Below are 18,424 nucleotides of genomic sequence, written 5' to 3' on the forward strand. Positions count from 1 at the left end.
AATTTAAAAAAGCAGATTAAGATGAGGAAGAATTGAGGGCATTAGGAATGGAGTTGGAATTTGACGTGGTTGCAGAACCCAAGGAATTGGGTGAATGAGTTGGGGAAAACTTATATCAGGCCAAGATAGCAAAGTAAGAAATACACAAAGCTTACCAACCATGCTCCAGAGTCACCACATAAAAACAAAAATACCTTAAGATGAATACTTGAGCAGGAGAATCAATAGAAAAAAGATGAAACAGTATTTCAGTTCAGAACATTCAGAGTCAGCAAGGAAGACTCATGTCACTGAGATACAATAGGAGAGCATTGAACAAACCTCATAGGACCTGGGATCTGATAGAGCATTAAAAGGAAGGGAAAGAGAAAATCCAGCTAGAAAAACTTCAGAAGGATAAGAACACAAATGAGCACAATATAGAAGAAACAGAAGTGAAAGCCAAGTGGCCCTGAAGAGTCTGGTGGAAACAAAGGTCCTGTTCAATCTAGTTCAGATAGCAGTGGCAGAAACTCAGCCCAACAAGGTCCAGCATCAGTAGGATTGGCAGAATTCTGAACCAGCTAAACTAAATAGATACAAGCCTTCACATGCCAGGAAAACCAGCCTACCTCAGCAGAGTGTTTATCTGAGATATAGACAGCTGATCTGATCCCAGGCACAGTACAAGTGTGGGATGGTACTCCCTCCACCCCAGGGATAAAACTAAAATTCAGCACACAGAAAATAAAAACCCAAATATGCAAAGAAAATTGCCTGATATAGAAAAAAAAAATTTCATCAAGAGAGATGACGGGGGGCAGCTGGGTAGCTCAGTGTATTGAGAGCCAGGCCTAGAGACAGGAGTTCCTGGGTTCAGATGTGGCCTCAGCCACTTCCAAGCTGTGTGACCCTTGGCAAGTCACTTGACTCCATTGCCTAGTCCTTACCACTCTTCTGCCTTGGATCCAATACACAATATTGATTCCAAGATTGAAAGTAAGGGTTTTAAAAAAAAGAGATGACTAAAATACAAACTCAGAAGAGGACAGAAATACAAAAATTAAAACATGTCAAGCTTCAAAGGGAAATATGAAATGATGTCAAGCAAAAAATGAATGCTTGGAAGAGTTCCAAAAAGGGATAGAAGAACAAATAATCAGAAACTTAGAAAGAAATTATAAAAGAAAATGACTTTAGGAATTGATAGTTTAGAACAGAAACTTAGAGAAGAAACAGTTTCCTAAAAAAAGGATACAATACTGCAAAAAGGAGAATAACTTCATAAGAAAAAAAAAGTGCTAAGTCTCAAAGAAAAAAAAATGTCTCTGAATATTAAAAATAAACAATTTGAAGCTAAAAACTTTGTGACAAAGCAGGAAATAATAAAAAAAAATTCAAAACAATGAACAAATTGAGGAAAATTGGAAATCTCTCACTGGAAAACAACTGACTTGAACTATAGATATAGGTGAGATAATCTAAGAATCAGTGGATTGAGTGAAAGCCATAATCAAAAAAGAACCTGGAAAACATATTGAAAGAAATTATCAGAGGAAACTTCTCCAATATTCTTGAAAAGAAAAGGGGAAAATAGAAACTGACAAAATCCATCTATCATGTCTTGAAAAAAATTCAAAATTTTAAAATTCCAAGATTATTATAGCAAAAACATAAATCCCAAGCCAAGGAGAAAATAATTTTACAAATCAGGAAAAAGCAACCAAAACATTCAAATATTGTGGAACCTCAAATGGAATGACATAGGACAGAGCAGAAGAATTAGAAAACATGTAATTTGAGATTCCACAAGGCAAAAATATTTAGGCTTGCACCAAAAAGTCACCTATCCATCAAAATGAGCATAATGCTATGGGGAAGAAATGGTCATTGATTGAAATAGAGGAATTCCAGGCATTCTTGATGAAACAACCAGATCTAAACAGAAAATTCAGTGATCAAATTTGACACTCAAGAGAAATAGAAAGAATTAAACATAAAAAAATCCAAGGGATGCAATGGAGTTAAAATAATCACATACATTAATGGGAAAGTGATGACTAGGATACTTAAGAGACTTATGGTACAAGACCTATCTAAAATACTTAAGAGATTTCAAGGTAATCAAGGGATACTGAAATCAAATTATTTACATTATTAGTAAGATGGTGATAATTAAAGTGATTAAGATATCTGTTATAGAGAACTTCCAGGTAAGCATGGCTGCAGAGTAGACATGGCTTGTTTCCTCTCCTCAGACTCAATGACACAGATGACCTCAAAAGACCCCCCCAAAAAAGCAACCATCCTCATAAGATCAGAGGGACCCCACACTAAGGTGCATCACTGAAGGTAGGTGGGATTCAGGTATCTCCACAATATAAGGGAATGAAAAGCTGACCCACCCTCCCCCACCCACCACACAACTGGAGCCAGAGTTAAAGTCAGCACTGGCCAGAATCAACAAGTGAGGGAGGGACATCCCAGGAGTAAACAACGGGCACCCCCAGATCTGGGGACCTGACTAAGACAACAAAGGACCCACTACTGTGAGTAGTAACACCTGAAAACCTGGCAGGCAGGCAACAGGAACTCAGATCATGGGTGCCCAGCACTAGTGTGCTAGAATAAACGAGTGTACAAAGGGATACCCTGAAGTGAGCAAGGGGAACCCATAAGTCTTGGGAGTTAACTAAGACCACCAAAGACCTACACCTGAGAGCAGTAACACCCAAAAAGCTAGCAGGTAGGGGAGGGCAGACCCTGGGCTCCCCCGGGAAGACAGCGCAGCTGCAGAGAACAGAGAAATTGCCTGAGGCTAAAGCCTTGATAATTAGACCCATACACTGAGAGCAAGTCCTCCTCACTCAGATTTCTGACTGGAAAGGAGAGAAAAAAACATAGAGATGGAAAACAATGCGCAGGAACAACCTCCCAACACCAAGAAAAGCAAGAAGAAGGGGGGTGACTCTAGATACATTTTATGGAGGGAAAATACAGAATAAAGAGGAAATAGAAGAGGAAACACAAACAAGTGCTCCAAAACTTTCCAAAAGAAATGGAAATTGTCCACAAGCTCTTGAAGAATTTAAATTGGAAAGTATCAAAAAGATGGAAGCCTCCTGGCATGAAAAATGGGAAATAATGCAAAAGGAACTCATCAATCTGAAGGATGAAAATACACAATTGCAGAAACAGCTTGAAGCCTCAAAAAGCAGAACAGACAAAACTGAAAAAGGAAAACCAGTCTTTAAAGGTCAGAAAAAGGCAACTGGAAGACAATGATCTTGCAAAAGAGCAAGAATTAATAAAGCAAAGTTAAAAGACTATGAAATTAGAAGATAACATAAAATATCTCACTGACAAGGTGACAGAACTGGAAAACAGAGGAAGGAGAGACAATCTGAGAATCACTGGTCTACCACAAAAGCCAGAAATAAAAAGTAATCTGGATATCATAATACAAGATATCATCCAAGAAAACTGCCCAGAGATTCTAGAACAAGGGGGCAAAATAGGCATTGAAAGAGTTCATAGAACACCCTCCACACTAAATCTCCAAAAGACAACTCCCAGGAATATAATTGCCAAATTCCAAAACTTTCAAGCAAAAGAAAAATCTTACAAGAAGCCAGAAAAAGACAATTTAGATAAAAAGGAATGCCAATCAGGGTCACACAAGACATTGAAATTTCCACACTGACTGACTGTAAGGCATGGAACATGATATTCAGAAAGGCAAGACAGCTGGGTCTTCAACAAAGAATCATCTATCCATCAAAGCTGACTATATATTTCCAGGGGAAAGTATGGGCATTCAACAAAATAGATTTCCAAGTATTTGTAAAGAAAAGACCAGAGCTCTGTAGAAAGTTTGATATCCAAACACAAAGAGAAAGAGAAACATGAAAAGGTAAATATGAAGGAAAGGGAAAAGGAGAAAAATCTTAGCTTTTTCTTTTATTCAAACTCTCTTCTATAAGGATGACATTTATATCAAAATATATATATTAATATGGGGGGAAATGTAATGTGTAACTCTCAAAAATTGTATGCATCATTAGAATAGTTAGAAGAATCATGCATAGGGAACAATTGGGGCATTAAGATGATATGGAGAAAGGGGGGAAGAAAGAAAAATGGAGGGGGGAATCATTGATGGTACTAAGATATACTTCAAGAAATAGAAAAAAAACTGAATAGAATAATCTTTCTCACACAAAGATACACATGGGAAGGGGAGGGGAAGAAATATCCTATAAGAAGGAGAGGAAGAGAGTGATAATTGGTAGTACTTAAACCTTACTCTCAGTGAAATCGACTCTGAGAGAGAAGAACATCTAGATCCATTGGGATCTTAAATTTTATCTTATCCAACAGGGTAAGAGAGAAGGGGAAAATAAGGATGGGGAGGGTGGAGGGAGTATAAAAAGGGAGGGAAGGAGAGGGAGGAGGAAAGTTAACAGACCCTAAAAAACAAACAAACAAACAAAAAACCCCCAAACCAACCAACAAACAAGAAGGGAACAAAAAGGGAGGGGCTAGGAAGGGAAGCATATCAAGGGAGGGGATTAGGGGGACTAATTTAAAGTAAATCACTGATTTAAATGGTTATAGCTAAAGAAGAAAGGTCAGAATTAGGGGAGGATATCAAAATGCCAGGGAATCCACAAGTGACAATCATAACTTTGAACATAAATGGGATGAACTCACCCATAAAACGTAGATGTAAAAATGGAGACCTGAATCCAGGACTTCAATCCCCAGAAGTCCTTGCTCCACTTCCCCAGAATGCTTGTAATCTCACTGAATTCTCACCTGGGCCAAGAGCAAATTATGATATAAAGGGTCTCCACTGTGGGCAGGGTCTCTTCTCTTCCTGTCTACACTGGCAAACAGACAGGTCTTTCATGATGTAGGTGAGGTTGTCTATGCATCTCTCTGGCCTAGACACCTGATTTTCTTACTTGTATTTTTCTTAAATTCTCAACCTTTAATAAACCTCTAAAAATATCATACTCCTTGCAGATAGAAACTAATTTCTTCCTGCCTCAGTTTCCCTAAATTTTATCTGTTACAGTTTTGGCGACCACTAGATTGGATGAGAACTTCTCAAATTTTTTAGCCTAGAAATTTTTTTAAGCCATGTTTCTTCAAGATGCTTTTTTAGAAAACCATCTTGATCAGCTCCTGCCGGCAGCCATCCACTTTGGACATTCTTGATTCAATATCAATCACCTGGTCACAGCCCTTCTGGCCCCACTACTGTTGCCTGTAATCTGGAACTTTTTGATTGATAAGGCCCACTCTCTCCCTGCCCTGCCAACCCTGGCTTACCACTCTGGCTCCCGGCCCTGCTTTCCTGCCTGCAGCCATCAGCTCCACACCAGTTTGTTGTTTAACCCAGACTGCAGCTCACCTGCCCACCCTGGTGCTCTCTCTCGCTCATCCTGTCCCTGTTCAACCCAGATCATTGGAGCAGATCCCCCAGGACTCATTTCTACCAGCTGGTAAAAATGGGGTAATTTCCCTTAGGCTAAGATTAGCCACGTGGACTGGGGCAGGAGGAGGTATTATAGGAGGGGACAGAAAAAAAAATGAGAGAAGAGACTTACTAACAGGAACTTAAAAACATGGCTATTTTACAAGGATATCTTTTAATTGCATTGATCCTTTTATTGACATCACCTGTTGTCAGGGAGGAAATTCAGCTCCCTACAACCATTTAGCTAACTTTGGGGAGGCAGCTGGGTGTCTCAGTGGACTGAGAGCCAGGCCTAGAGACCAGAGGTCCTGGGTTGAAATCTGGCCTCAGATACTTCCCAGCTGTGTGGCCCTCGATGGTTCCCTTAACCCCCATTGCCTATCCCTTACCACTTTGCCATCAGAAAATAGACATCTAAATGAATAATTTTTAAGAAAACCTAAGGAACTTTAAAGACTGGAGGTTATATAATTTAGGGCATTTCAGACTCCAATGTCTTACACAAATCTCTGTATTCTATTGCATTTTACTCATTGCTTTGTTTAAGGTTTAACTTTGTGATTTTAAATTCATATATTACTACATTCAATATTATTCTGTTACACTGAACTATTTTAATGTACTGAGTTTTGACTACTGTTAAATTCTGTTGCTTTTACCCTATAACCATATTGAACAAATATCATTGTAATTAAGCCCATATATGGAAAAAACGGCTTTTCTATTTTTGCCTTTGTAAATGGTCACATAGAGGATAGATGGGCTTCATCAGAACTGGTTACAATTGCTATAACAACCTTTGGAAAATGTTCTAAATATCTCAAATTGATTTTAAGGGTTTTTTAAACATGATTCTTGGAAATTTTCTTAATCTTTGGTTATTTTGCCTGCTCCAACCACGAGGTAAGGCTCCTTCTAGTAGCTGAAGTGAAATGCATTTTATAACCCCCAACCTTCCCACATTTCTAAATATGTGAATGGAAGTTGGGGCAGTTAATCTCAGGGCATTTGTATCCCTAAAAAACGCCTCCAAAAAAGGAGCACCTCTCATTTATAACTCTTCAGCTCACTACTTTACTTCCACCAGAATGATCTCTAGATTTCTTCATTATGTTCTAAACTCAAAATGACTTCTACTTTGTTTAAAAATATGTTTATTACCAAGGTTGAAAGATTGCTACATTTGTAAAAATTGTAACAAATATCCATCAATTCATAGCTTTAAAATGCCATACAGCAACTTATGTGAAATATAATAGTGTGTATGTTTGGTATTGTAATTAATTGAGATATTGAGAATTTTGTGGATATTGATATCTACAAATTTGTAATACTGTTCTTTAAAAATGAAAAATGTTACCTTTTTCAATTCATTTGCTCATACTTACAGTGGATCATGGCCAGATATGAAGAGGAAGTGGATCTCATTTTTGATGAGAAAGCCTTGTATTCTGTATTTTCTTAGCTGACACAGTGTGTCAATGATTATAAATTTCATTTTTATTTTTAAAGCTCTTTTATTATATTTTTCTTGCATGTGTAACATACTATTTCAGTTTTTTTTTATTTTTCTCTCCTTTTTTAATTTTCAAGCACATGTCACCAGCATTAAGATTTTCTTTAACTTTTTGATTTTTCAGTACTATAAATTTAATATACATTTGCTAATGCATGCCCCAGAATCTTGGGACTATAAAAATGATGCCACTAATTATTTAATATAAATTATGGGACTTTACTTAATAATTCTGTCTGATTCCAGGACAAGATACACACAAAAGAGCCATTGCACAGTGCCAAAGAAGTTAAACTGCATAGTGCCAATTGAGCACAAGGTCAAAGAGACCAACCAATCCTGGTGGGATTGATGTAATTTTGAGCCTAGATAAAGACTTGAATGTGTTTTGGGTTCCAGGTTGCTGCTGCTTAACAAGTGTTAAAGGCAGGTCTTCCTTGTTCCACATTCTACCAAGTATCTCAACCTTGGCTCCTATAATCTGGTCTCTTTTCTGTCTTTCATAATGTGGTACCTTTATGTAGTCCTGGCTACTGACTGGGTAAATGCATCATTGATTAGATCATTTTAATTGGGCCCTCATTCAAGGACCTGTTATAGATTTATTTTTCTTTTACTTGGAATTTTTACAGTAAGGCTTTGATACTCTATATTTTCATCCCATACTTTCTTTTTTATTTGGATTTTTCTGATATCTTTTTAATTTCTCTTGCCAAGTGATTCATATACCTCATACCTCAGCCATGCATCCCTAAGTGATCCTGTATTTTTCAATCACTCTCTTAACGGTGTAATGTAAAAAATATCATTATTTTAAATTGCCAAGTTTAAATTCCTTTTGAGAAGAATTTTAGGTAAAGAAAGATACTTCCCTGAATGCTACTTCCCTGAATACAGAAACTGAACTGTTGGAGAAAACATCATGAAGATGCCTCCAGATCACAAGCTGCACAAAAAAGAAATCCAAATTGAACTTTGGGTGTAGTTGATTGAACATTTATTTGTATGTATACTTTCATGCCAAAGGGGACTGACCCCTAACTGGATTTTTGTCAATGCATCCAGCCATTATTGGTTTGTTTGTTTTTTTTCTTCTTTTATCCTCAAATTATTGTAATCTTTAAATTGATTATGTTTTTATGATCCTTTGGGGAAGTCCTTCCCAGAGGTTCAAACAGGGTAATTTAAAAATGGAGACTTGAATCCAGGACTTCAATCCCCAGAAGTCCATGCTCCACTTCCCCAGAATGCTTTGTAATCTCACTGAATTCTCACCTGGGCAGAGAGCAAATTATGATATAAAGGGTCTCCACAGTGGGCAGGGTCTCTTCTCTTCCTGTCTCCCCTGGCAAGCAGATGGGTTTTCAAGATGTAGTTGAGGTTGTCTAGGCCTCTCTCTCTCTGGCCTAGACACGTGCTTTTCTTATTTGTATTTTTTTTAAATTCTCAACCTTTAATAAACCTCAAAAAATATCATACTCCTTGCAGAGAGAAACTAATTCCTTCCTGCATCAGTTTCACTAAATTGTTACTGTTACATAGATGAATAGCAGAATGGATTAGAATCCAAAACCCTACCATATGTTGTCTTCAAGAAACACACATGAGGTGGGTAGATACTCACAAGGTCATAATTAAATGATATAGACAGATAGAAAGAAGGCAGGAGTTGCAATCATGATATCTGACAAAGCCAAAGCAAAAATAGACCTGATTAAAAGGGATAGGGAAGGTAAATATATTCTGTTAAAAGAAAGTATGGACAATGAGGAAATATCACTAATCAACATATATGCACCAAATGGTATAGCACCCAAATTTCTAATGGAGAAACTAGGTGTATTGAAGGAGGAAATAGATAGTAAAACCATATTAGTGGGAGACCTGAACCAACCACGATCAAATTTAGATAGATCAAATCAAAAAATAAATGAGAAATTGGTAAAAGAGGTGAATGAAATCTTAGAAAAATTAGAGTTAATAGACATATAGAGAAAAATAAATAGGGACAAAAATGAATATACCTACTTCTCAGCACCACACGGAACATTCACAAATATTGACCATACACTAGGACACAGAAACATGGCATACAGGTGCAGAAAAGCAGAAATAATAAATGCAGCCTTCTCAGATCATAAGGCAATAAAAATAATGATCATTAAGGGTACATGAAGAGCCTAAATAAAAATTAATTGGAAATTAAATAATATGATATTCCAAAATAAGTTAGAGAACAAATCATGGAAATAATTAATAATTTCATTGAGGAAAATGAAAATGGTGAGACATCCTTTCAAACCTTATGGGATGCAACCAAAGTACTACTCAGAGGAAAATTCATATCCCTGAGTGCATATATTAACAAATCAGGGATGGCAGAGATCAGTGAATTGGAAATGCAAATCAAAAAACTTGAATGTGAACAACTTAGAAACCCCTAGAAGAAAACCAAACTAGAGATCCTAAAAATTAAGGGAAAATGAATAAAATCAAAAGTGATATAACTATTGAACTAATAAGTAAGACTAGAAGCTAGTACTTTGAAAAAACAGACAAAATAGACAAAGTACTGGTCAATCTAATTACAAAAAGGAAAAAAGAAAAACAAATTAACAGCATCAAAGATGAAAAAGGGCACCTCACTTCCAATGAAGAGGAAATTAAATCAATCATTAAAAACTACTTTACCCAAATATATGGCAATAAATATACCAATTGAGGCAATATGAATGAATATTTATACAAATATAAATTGCCTAGACTAATAGAAGAAGAAATAGATTTCTTAAATAATCCCATATCAGAAAAAGAAATCCAACAGGCCATCAAAGAACTTCCTAAGAAAAAATCCCCAGGGCCTGATGGATTCACCAGTGAATTCTATCAAACATTCAAAGACCGACTAATCCCAAATCTATACAAACTATTTGACATAATAAGGAAAGTGGGAGTTCTACCAAATTCCTTTTATGACACAAACATGGTACTGATTCCAAAGCCAGGCAGGTCAAAAACAGAGAAAGAAGACTATAGACCAGTCTCCCTATTGAATATAGATGCAAAAATCTTAAATAGGATACTAGCAAAAAGACTCCAGCAAGTGATCAGGAGGGTCATTCACTAGGATCAAGTAGGATTTATACCAGGAATGCAGGGCTGGTTCAATATTAGGAAAACCATCCACATAATTGACCATATCAACAAGAAACCAACAAAAATCACATGATTATCTCAATAGATGCAGAAAAAGCCTTTGATAAAATACAACAACTATTCCTATTTAAAACACTAGAAAGCACAGGAATAGAAGGGCCTTTCCTAAAAATATTAAACAGTATATATATATATATAAAACAATCAGCTAACATCATTTGCAATGGGGATAATCTAGATGCATTTCCAATAAGATCAAGAGTGAAAAAGTTGTACACAGAGACTGATACATTGACTTCTACATTAGTCTCAATACAATTTCCCTGAACAACCTGCAGGGATCAAGGAAAAAAAAAAACTACCCACAAGCAGAGGACACATGGTGGGAGTAAAAACACTGAGGAAGGACAACAGATTGACTACAGGGGTGGAGGGGATATGGAGGAGAGACTGAATGAACACCCTACTACAGAAACCAAAAGCAAGGAAATGGGCGCGGGTTGAGGATGCATGTGACACCCAGAGGAATTATGCATTGCCAATGGGAGGAGTGGGGTGAAGGGGGAGGAAAAAAAGTGATCTTTGTTTCTAATGAATAATGTTGGAAAATGACCAAATAAAATACTGTTTAAAATAAAAAAAAATAAAATAAAAAAGATCAAGAGTGAAACAAGGATGCCCATTATCACCTCTACTATTTAACATTGTACTAGAAACACTAGCAGTAGCAATTAGAGATGAAAAAGAAATTGAAGACATTAAAATAGGCAAGGAGGAGACCAAGTTATCGATCTTTGTGGATGATATGATGGTCTACTCAAAGAATCCTAGAGAATCAATGAAAAAGCTAGTCGAAATAATCAACAACTTTAGCAAAGTTGTAGATTACAAAATAAACCTGCATAAGTCATCAGCATTTCTATATATTTACAACACACCTCAGTAGCAAGAATTAGAAAGAGAAATCCCATTCAAAATCACCTTAGACAAAATAAAATAGCTAGGAATCTATCTCCCGAGACAAACACAGGAACTATATGAACACAACTACAAAACACTCTCCACAAAACTAAAACTAGACTTGAGCAATTGGAAAAACATTAAGTATTCATGGGTAATATGAACCAATATAATAAAAATGACCATCCTACCCAAACTTATTTATCTATTTAGTGCTATACCCATTGAACTTCCAAAAAATATTTTACTCATTTAGAAAACAAAATTCATTTGGAAGAACAAAGTATCAAGGATATCCAGGGAAATAATGGAAAAAAAAATACAAAGGAGGGTGGCCTCACAGTCCCAGATTTCAAACTCCATTATAAAGCAGTGGTTATCCAAACAATTTGGTACTGGCTAAGAGACAGAAAGGAGGATCAGTGGAATAGACTTGGGGTAAGTGACCTGAGCAAGACAGTCTATGACAAACACTAAGACCCCAGCTTTTGGGACAAAAACCCAGTATTTGACAAAAACTGCTGGGAAAATTGGAAGACAGTGTGGGAGAGATTAGGTTTGGATCAACACCTCACACCCTACACCAAGATAAACTCAGAATGGGTGAATGACTTGAAAGAAGGAAACTATAAGTAAATTAGGTGAACACAGAATAATATACATGTCAGACCTGTGGGAAGGGAAAGACTTTAAAACCAAGACATAGTCACAAAATATAAAATAAAAAATTTTGATTTCACCAAGTTAAAAAGTTATTTTACAAACAAAACCAATTTAACTAAAATGAGAAGGGAAGCAACAAATTGGGAAACAATTTTGATAACAAAAACCTCTCACAAAAGTTTAATTACTGAAATTTATAAAGAGCTAAATCAATTGTACAGAAAATCAAGTTATTCTCCAATTGATAAATGGGCAATGGACATGAACAGGCAGTTTTCAGACAAAGAAATCAAAACTATTAATAAGCACATGAAAAAGTGCTCTAAATCTCTGATAATCAGAAAGATGCAAATCAAAACAACTCAGAGATATCACCTCACACCTAGCAGATTGGCTAACATGACAGCAAAGGAAAGTAATGAATGCTGGAAGGGATGTGGCAAAGTTGGTACATGAATTCAATACGGGGGGGGGGTGTGAATTGATCCAACCATTCTGGAGGGCAATCTGGAACTATGCCCAAAGGGTGATAAAAGACTGTCTGCCCTTTGATCCAGCCATAGCACTGCTGGGTTTGTACCCCAAGGAAATAATAAGGAAAAGACTTGTATAAGAATATTCATAGCTGAACTCTTTTTGGTTGCAAAAAATTGGAAAATGAGGGGATGCCCTTTAAATGGGGAATGGCTGAACAAATTGTGGTATATGTTGGTGATGGAATACTATTGTGCTTAAAGGAATAATGAAGTGGAGGAATTCCATGGAGACTGTTACAAACTCCAGGAAGTGATGCAGAGTGAAGGAAGCAGAACCAGGAAAACATTGTACACAGAGACTGAAATACTGTGGTACAATCGAACGTAATAGATTTCTCCATTAGTGTCAATGCAATGTCCCTGAACAGTCTGCAGGGATCTAGGAGAAAAAAAACACTATCCACAAGCAGAGGACAAACTGTGGGAGTAAAAACACTGAGGAAATGCAACTGCTTTACTACAGGAGTTGAGGGGACATGATTGAGGAGAGACTCTAAATGAACACCCTAATGCAAATACCAACAACCTGGAAATGGGTTTGAATCAAGGACACATGTTATACCTAGTGGAATTGGGGGTTGGCTATGGGAGGGTTGGTGGGAGGGGGGGAAGGAAAAGAGAATGACCTTTGTTTCCAATGAATAATGTTTGAAAATGACCAAATAAAATAATGTTAAAAAAAAGATATCTGTTATATTTGAAGCACCTAAAATACCTGAAGTAATTGGGATACTTAAGGTATTAACGTGCCTTGAGAATTTTATCACAATTAGGGCAATGAATAGGAACATATAGAGACAGGGAACAAATAGTGAGTTGAATCTGATCAGATGATATTTTAAAAAATCAAGTGAGAAGAATGAGGACTACACTAGGAAAATAGAAAAGGAGAAAAAGTTAAGAGAAAATTATCTCACATGAGAAGGAATCAATATAGTGAAAGAGAAGGTGTAAGGGGATTGGGTCATTCCTAAATCCTAATTTCATTGGAATTGGTATAAAGTTGGAATAACATTCACACATAGGTAGAGAAATCGATTTTACGAAAACTGGGAAGAATATTTTATACGGAATATTTCTGACAAAAACTTCATTTCTTCTATATAGAGAAAACTGAATCAAATTCATACCAATACAAAGCATATCCCACTGAAGAATGGTCAAAGTATATAAACAGGAAATTCTCAGAAATTAAAACTGTATTTAGTTAAATGAAACATGCCCAAAATTACTATTGATTAGAGAAATGAAAATTGAAAAATTCTTAGATACCACCTCACACCCATTTAGCTAACATGACAATAAAAGGAAAAGATAAATGTCAAAGTGGAGTGTTGAATGGAATTAGAAACACTAACAGTAGCTATTAGAGAAGAAAAAGAAGTTGAAGGTATTAAAATAGACAATGAGGAGACCAAGTTATCAGTCTTTGCAAATGATATGACAGTCTGTTTAAAGAATCCTAGAAAATGAACTAAAAAGCTAGTCAAAATAATCAACAACTTTAGCAAAGTTGCAGGATGCAAAATAAACCCACATAAATCATCACTATTTCTATATATCTCCAATGAATTCTGGCAGCAAGTGTTAGAAAGAGAAATTCCATTTAAAATGACCCTAGATAATATAAAATACTTAGGAATCTATCTACCAAGACAAACAGCAACTATATGAACACAACTTCAAAAAATTTTCCACACAATTAAAACTAGATCTAAACATTTGGAAAGTCATTAATTACTCCTGGGTAGAATGAGCTAACATAATAAAAATGACAATCCTACCAAATTACCTATTTAGTGCCAAGCTTATCAAATTACCAAGAAACATTTGTACTGAATTAGGAAAGAAACATAACAAAGTTCATATGGAAGGAAAAAAGATCAAGAATTTCAAGAGGAATAATGAAGAAAAAAATGTGAATGAAGGTGGCCTTGCAGTACCAGATTTTAAACTGTACTATAAAACAGTGGTCATCAAAACAATAGAGGACTGGTTAAGATACAGAAGGGAGAATCAGTGGAATAGACTTGGGGTAAGTGACCTCAGTAAGACAGTCTATAATCCCAAAGATCTCAGCTTTTGGGACAAAAATCCATTATTTGGCATAAACTGTTGGGAAAATTAGAAAACAGTATGGGAGTGATTAGGTTTAGAACAACATCTCACTCCCTTTACCAAGATAGATTCAGAATGCATGAATGACTTGAATATAAGGAAGGAAACTATAAATAAATTAGGTCAACACATAATAGTATACTTGTCAGATCTATGAGAAAGGAAAGATTTTAAAGACAAAGCAATAGCTAGAAAAAATACAAAGTTTAAAATAAATAATTCTGATTGCATTAAATTAATTTTTGTACAAACAAAAACAATGCAACCAAAATTAGAAGGGAAGCAATAAATTGGGGGAAAATCTTTATAGCAAAAACCTCTGACAAAGGTCCAATTACTCAAATTGATAAGGAGATAAATCAATTGTACAAAAAATCAAGCCATTTCCCAATTGACAAATGGACAAGGGACATGAAGAAGCAACTTTCAGATAAAGAAAGTAAAACTATCAATAAGCATATGAAAAAGCTTTCATTTTCTCTTATATTTAGTGAAATTCAAATCAAAACAACCCTGAGAGATACCACCTTACACCTAGTATATTGGCTAACCTGAAAGCAAAGGAAAGTTATAAATGTTGGAGGGGAAGCGGCAAAATTGGGACATTAATACATTGCTGGTGGAGTTGTGATTTGATCCAATTCTTCTGGATGCTAATTTGGAACTATACCCAAAGGGCACTAAAAGACTGCCTGTCCTTTGATCCAGCCATACCACTGCTGGGTTTATATCCTAAAGAGGTCACAAGATAAAAGAGTTATACAAAAATATTCATGGCTGCGCTCTCTGTGGTAGCAAAATATTGGAAAATGTGGGGGTGCCCTCTGATTGGGAAGTAGTTGAACAAATTGTGGTATCTGTTGGTGATGGAATACTATTGTGCTCAAAGGAATAATGAACTGGAGGAATTCCTTATGAACTATAATAACCTCTAGGAATTTATGCTGAGTGAAAGGAGCAGAATCAGGAAAATAATAAATGTTAGAGGGATTGTGGAAAAATTGAACACTAATTCATTGTTCGTGGAGTTGTAAATTGATCCAACCATTCTGGAAGGCAATTAGAAATTATTCTCAGAAGGCTTTAAAAGACTGCCTGCCCTTTGATCCAGCAATATTATTCCTGGGTTTGTACCTCAAAGATATAATAGGGGTAAAATAAATGTAAAAATGTTCATAGCCTCCCTTTTTGAAGGGGCAAAAACTGAAAAAAGAGGAGGTGTCCATCAGTTGGAGAATGACTGAACAAATTGTGGTATGTGGTGGTGCTCAAAGGAATATTAAACTGGAGATATTCCATGTGAACTGGAAAGACCTCCAGGAATTAATGCAGAACAAAAGGAGCAGAACCAGGAACACTGTACACAGAGACTGATGCATTGTGTCACAATCAAATGCAATAGACTTTTCTACTAGTAGTAATGCAATGATTCAGGACCATCTTGAAGGACTTACTAGAAAGAGCGCTATCCACAACCAGAGAAAGAACATTGGGAGTAGAAATGCAGAAGAAAAAAATGTGATTGATCACATGGTTCAGTGGATTTGGACTTTAAATGATCACTCTATTGCAAATATTAATAGCATGGAAATAAGTTTTGAACAATGATACATTGCTTGTTGGCTCTGGGAGGGGAAAGGAGGAGAGGGAAAGAACAGGGATCATATAACCATTAAAATATGCTAAATTAATAAATCTAAAATTAATTAATAAAAAATAAAGGGAAAGTTTGCTTATCGTTACATTCCAAAGAATGCTATTTCTGGGTTTTAGACATACATTATGGATGATAGAATGTTTTAGGCTTATGATTTTCAACATATGTGACATAAAATTATGTCAAAGGATTTAAAATATACACTGATATGATTGTGTTTTTTTTTTTGCTTTTAATATTTATGTAATTAACTTCACTAACTGTTGTCCTATATTGAATACTTGTATCCTATTCCCCAGCAGCACAATAATAACATTAAAAAGTTTGGTAGAGTATCTTTTCCACATTATTAAAAATAATTATATCGTGGGTCCTATTTACCATTCTAAAATATGGTAGAAATCATTTAAAGTTCTGTATGAACCATGTTCACAGTATAATTGATAATCACAGTATAAGAATTTATTTTTAATCTTTAGTACATAGCATAGTGTCTTCTTTGTATATCATTCAAAAATCATTTATTGTATTGTTCAGTCATTCAGGCATGTTCAACTCTCTGGGATGCTTTTGGAAGTTTTCTTGATGAAGATATGAGTGGTTTAGAATTTCCTTCTCTAGCTCATTTCACTGATGAGAAAACTGAGGCAAACAAGATTAAGTAATTTGTCCATGGCCAAATAACTAGCAAGTATCTGAAGTCATATTTGAACTCCAAATTTCCAGACTCTGGGTCCAATACCTAACAACTCAGTCATCTAGCTGCCCTTATTGGGGTGATTGGGGTGGTCAAGGAAGATTAGTAGTTTGAGATAATGGCTTACTCAGCCCATTTTAGGGCTGCTTTGTTATTCACTTGCTACCCCGATCTCACTTGTGGCTCAAAGAAATGGTAGTATACATAAAGGCTGTGCCCAGGTAAAACATCTCAGCAGGTGAGATAAATTCAGAATGACAGTAATCAACAAGCTTCCAATATCAATGATGTCTACTCCAACATGTGCCACGAAGTAGGTTCTTTGGAGCATTTACAGCTTTGTTAGGCATTGAGGAAATCAAGAACACCCACTGCATCCTAAGCCAAGTTGTGCCCCACCCCCCCTTTTTTTTCTTTCCACTAGACTTGAATGATCCTGGAAGATAGAATGAAGTTGACAACTTTGTGCAACTCTGTCTCATTAAATTCAATTCAGTGAAGTTTGTAAAATACTTGGCATTTATTATCTCATTAGATATTCACAATAACAAAAAGAGGTTGGTATCATTTTTAATCCTTTTTTACAGATGGAAAAAGTGATACTGAAAGAAATTAATTGACTAGCTCAGGGAGGGTAGTAGAATTCAAATTCTTGACCTTCAAGAATCTTTGCACTATTCACTATTCATTCTGCATGGCTTGGGGCCAAACAACACAAGAATATCCCAAGTGGTTTTGAAGATCACTATATATAGTGTATATATATTTTAAAAATAAATTTAAAGGAAATGAGATAATTGATAGTTTGAATGAAAAATGATTGATCACATAAAATCAATTCTTTTTTATTTTTTTGGTGGAGCCATGAATTAGTCCAACTATTCAGAAAAGCAATTTCTAACTGTGCCTCAACTGTACTTATACTCTTTTGACCTAGTAAACAGCTACTATTCAATATATCAAAGAGCTTAAAGAAAGAGGTAATATTCCTAGAAACTCTTATTTTGGTATGAAAACAATTGAAAAATTAAAAAATATATGTATCAGACAATTAATGAACAAATTAGGCTATATGAACATGACAGAATATAACTGTGCCATAAAAATTATGAAATTAATATTGTCAGAAGAATAATGGGAAGATATTTTGGAAATGATTCAGAATAAAGTGGGCAGAGCTAAGAAAACAGTTGATGCAATTACAAGAAAACTAGAAAAAGAGGAAAAAATCTTTGAATGGTTTTAGAATTTTATCAATAAAATGACAAACAGAAGTCCAGATAACTGAAGATGAAGTATGTCCCTTATTTCTTACCAAAGAGATGTTGAATTTGAGAAAAAGGATGACATATTTTTGGACACAGCCAATTAGGAAATTAATTTTACTGGACTATTCATGTTTATGATGAGGTTTATTGTTTGTATTCTTTGTTTTTCCTTATCATCAGTTAGGATAGGAGTAAGTAGCAAGGCAGATTACAATTCCAGGAAAAATAAATAAATTTATTCTTAAGATAAACAACATATTCAGAGGTATTTCATCAAAAGCATTTCCCTCCGGTATAACATAAAATAAAAAAAAGCAATAAAAGCATGAGTGAGTCAGAGAGAGAATCTTGATAAAGTAATGCCTCTCTCTCTGAAAGAGAGGAGGAGA

The sequence above is a fragment of the Monodelphis domestica genome, chromosome 3 (assembly GCF_027887165.1).
Source record: "Monodelphis domestica isolate mMonDom1 chromosome 3, mMonDom1.pri, whole genome shotgun sequence".
In the NCBI taxonomy this organism is placed as follows: Eukaryota; Metazoa; Chordata; class Mammalia; order Didelphimorphia; family Didelphidae; genus Monodelphis; species Monodelphis domestica.